This window comes from Gekko japonicus, unplaced genomic scaffold (genome assembly GCF_001447785.1).
Source record: "Gekko japonicus isolate JY-2015 unplaced genomic scaffold, Gekko_japonicus_V1.1 scaffold7454, whole genome shotgun sequence".
Lineage (NCBI taxonomy): Eukaryota > Metazoa > Chordata > Lepidosauria > Squamata > Gekkonidae > Gekko > Gekko japonicus.
The window spans coordinates 1-2,904 of NW_015162183.1; positions in this window are offsets into that span (position 1 = coordinate 1).

Genomic DNA, 2,904 nt, shown 5'->3' on the forward strand with positions numbered 1-2,904 from the left:
ATCCTCCTGTGTGACCGGGGCCTTTGTTGACCTTTTCTGCGCCTTTCCCAATGTTATAGTATCTTTTTTCATATCTTCAGAACTGTAGTCAAGAAATAAAGAAGTGGACCCTGACCCGGATAGCAAGCCCGATCTCAGGAGCTAAGCAGGGTCGACTCCGGCAAGTACTTGGATGGGAGACCTCCTTGGAATACCAGCAGTCGGGAGGCGGGGGCAGGCTTCATTCAGCCACCTCTCTGAATACCCTCCAGGCCCCCAGGAGGTGTCAAGTCACCAGAGGCCGCCATGACTTCCGGGTGCACAGACACACAGACACAGACACACACACACACACACACAAAGAATACAAAGAATACAAAAAAAACCTAGAAAAAAATAAAAAAAAATAAAGTGGAACTGCTCAGGCATCGAGCTCTAAAGACTGGAAGAATAAGAACCGATTAAAAAGGTAAAGGTTCCCTTGCTCAAAAGCCAGTCAAGTCCGACTCTAGAGTTGCGGTGCTCATCTCCGTTTCCAAGCCGAAGAGCCAGCGCTGTCCGAAGACGTTTCCGTGGTCATGTGGCCGGCATGACTAAACACCAAGGCGCACGGAACGCTGTTACCTTCCCACCGAAGTGGTACCTATTTATCTACTTGCAATTTCTTGCTTTCGAACTGCTAGGTTGGCAAGGAGCTGGAACTAGAGATGGGAGCTCACTCCGTCATGCGGCTCCCGGGTCTCAAACTGCTGAACTACCGACCTTCCACAGCCTGCAGTTCAGCGTCTTAACCACTTGAGCCACCACAGCTCCATTGAGAACCGATTACTGTAGAATAAATCAGACAGTTGCAGAAAAGTCTTAGCGGAGAGAGGGATGTTTTCCCCTCGGGACCAAAACCGTGTGACCTTAATTAACAAGGAGGTGCAACTGGGAGAAATTCACAGGCTTCCAAAAGTACGAATCAGCCCCTGGTCTTCAGTCAGGCAGCTAGCAGCAGCATCAATATCTTGCACCCTCTCTTCTCTCCCTCACAGGTGGCGGAAGGGCACTGCCTGGTTGTTCTGGGTCTCTCCCTCTCTGTGGAAGAGTGAAATCCTCATCTGTGCAGCCAGCTGAGGTAAGGAAGGGATCCTCCAAAACAGTCCAGTGGCACCTTTAAGACCAAGGTTCATTCAGGTACAAGCTTTCCCTCCTCTGCGAGGGCAGATCTGCACATCACCCTCCCCCAATAGCTAGCAATCCAGAACAGTCCAGTGGCACCTTTAAGACCAAGGTTTATTCAGGTACGAGCTCTCCCTCCTCTGCGAGGACAGATCTGCACATCCCTCCCCCCATAGCTAGCAATCCAAAACAGTCCAGTGGCACCTTTAAGACCAAGTTTTATTCAGGTACAAGCTCTCTCTCCTCTGCGAGGACAGATCTGCACATTCTCACCACCCCCTATAGCTAGCAATCCAAAACAGTCCAGTGGAGCCTGAGCGGTGGGTGTTGCCTTCCGACACACTTCCGGTGATGTCAGGGGTGTGTGGCATATGCAAATAAGTTATGCTAATGAGTTATGCTAATGAGCTCCTGCACCTCTTTTCCTACAAAATGACCCCTGCTACAGGAGGATGCTAAGACGCCTCACCTTCATTCTCCGATGAGACCATTGCACGTATTATCCTTGGGAACAAAACGCTTCCTTCTTCTTCCAGGGTCTGGTGACCTTTGAGGACGTGGCCGTGTGCTTCTCAGAGGAGGAGTGGGCGCTGCTGGGTCCGGACCAAAAAGCCCTGCACCAGGAAGTCATGGAGGAGAACTGCTGGAACCTGACCTCTCTGGGTATGTCTCCCTCCTCAGCCTTTTGTGGACAAATACTGGAAGGGGGAATTTCTGCTTCAGTCGTTTATATCAGTGCAATGTAGAAATGTCATGGACGACAGATGCATCAGATCCACGTTCCTTGGAGACCATCTGTTGGTTCAGTTGTTAAATTTATTTGTAGCAGTAGAAAAGACCAGGAGTCCAGTAGCACCTTAAAGGCTAACAAAACATGTGGCCGGGGAGGAGCTTTCATGAGTCACGGCTCACTTCTTCAGATGTGACTCAGGAAACCTCATCCCTTGCCACAAATTTTGTTAGTCTTTAGGAGGAGGAGGAGATTGGCTTTACACCCCGCCCTTCACTCGGAGTCTCAGAGCAGCTTACAAACGCCTTTCCCTTCCCCTCCCCCCAACAGACATCCTGTGAGGTAGGCGGGGCTGAGAGAGCTCTTTCCAGAACTGTCCTTGAGAGAACAGCTCTGACAGAACTATGGCTTGCCCAAGGTCATCCAGCAGCTGCAAGTGGAAGAGTGGGGAATCAAATCCGGTTCTCACAGATTGTAGTCTGCACACTTAACCACTACACCAAACTGGCTTTAAGGTGCTACTGGACTCTTGCTCTTTTCTACTGCTACAGACAAACAGGGCTACCCATCTTTATTTGTAGCTAGTCATAGTAGAAACCCAAAGGGCAGCATATTTGAAACCCTAACGGTAAGGATAAGATACCCATAAACTCATGTGGAAATGCTAAGGAGTAACCTCAGTGCTTCTTCACTTTTCCACTTCTTTGTCCCGTGACATCTCACTCTTCTGGGTTGGCAGCTTTGTGGCATCTCTTCTGAGGGACGTGGAGATGTTACCTTGAAGCCCTTCATGGAAGCTGCATTAGATGCCTTCAGACCTGGATGTAAGATGTTAGGGAGGGGCTCAGTGGTAGAGCATCTGAGAGAGAGTTTGGTGTAGTGGTTAAGTACGTGGACTCTGATCAGGGAGAATTGGGTTTGAGCTGTCCTTGAAAGAGCCCTTTCTGTCAAGAGCTCTCTCAGCCCCACCTACCTCATAGGGTATCTGTTGTGGGGAGGGGAAGGGAAAGGGGTTTGTAAGCCGCTCTGAG